Genomic DNA, 812 nt, shown 5'->3' on the forward strand with positions numbered 1-812 from the left:
CGCGAAAGGGTTTCGGCAGATTCATGGTATAGACTATGATGAAACCTTTTCACCAGTAAGAAGGAGGTTCCAGTCCCGGTCCGCCGGATTATGTCTCATCAAGTAGACATAACCGTACCTACTGAAATCATCAGTAAACGTAACAAAGTACAGATAACCTCCTCTAGCGGGCGAGCTCATAGGACCGCATACATCACTATGTATGAGTTCTAGCAACTCTTTAGCCCGTTCTCCTTTTCTAGAAAAAGGAGATTTTGTCATCTTGCCCATTAAACAAGAATCGGATGATTCAATTGACTCATAATCAAAAGAATCAAGAAGTCCATCAGAATGAAGCTTCGCAATGCGTTTCTCGTTGATATGGCCAAATCGACAATGCCAGAGATAGGTCGGGTTTAAGTCGTTCGGTTACAAAATAACAATCATGTAACTCCAACACAAGGCCTGAAGGTAAAGTCAGACCGTAAGTCCCGACGGTCAATGCAACAACTTTTGCTCCATTCCCGACGCGGAGATCTACTTCTCCCTTCGCCAATTGTCTACTTCCCCGCAGTCCCTGCACATTTGCACAAATGTGCGAGGCACATCCAGTATCTAATACCCATGATGAAGAAGTACACAAGTTGGCCTCTATAACGAAGATACCAGAAGTTGAAGCTTCTGCAAGCTTCTTCTTCCTTTGATCTTCCAGGTAGAGTCTGCAATTTCTATACCAATGCCCAATGGCATGAGAGAAATAACACTCTTCCTTCTTGGGTTTGGGCTTAGACTTAGTGACAACACTTGTCAATTTCCTTTTGCCCTTACCTTTG

The sequence above is a fragment of the Tarenaya hassleriana genome, unplaced genomic scaffold (assembly GCF_000463585.1).
Source record: "Tarenaya hassleriana unplaced genomic scaffold, ASM46358v1 Cleome18, whole genome shotgun sequence".
Lineage (NCBI taxonomy): Eukaryota > Viridiplantae > Streptophyta > Magnoliopsida > Brassicales > Cleomaceae > Tarenaya > Tarenaya hassleriana.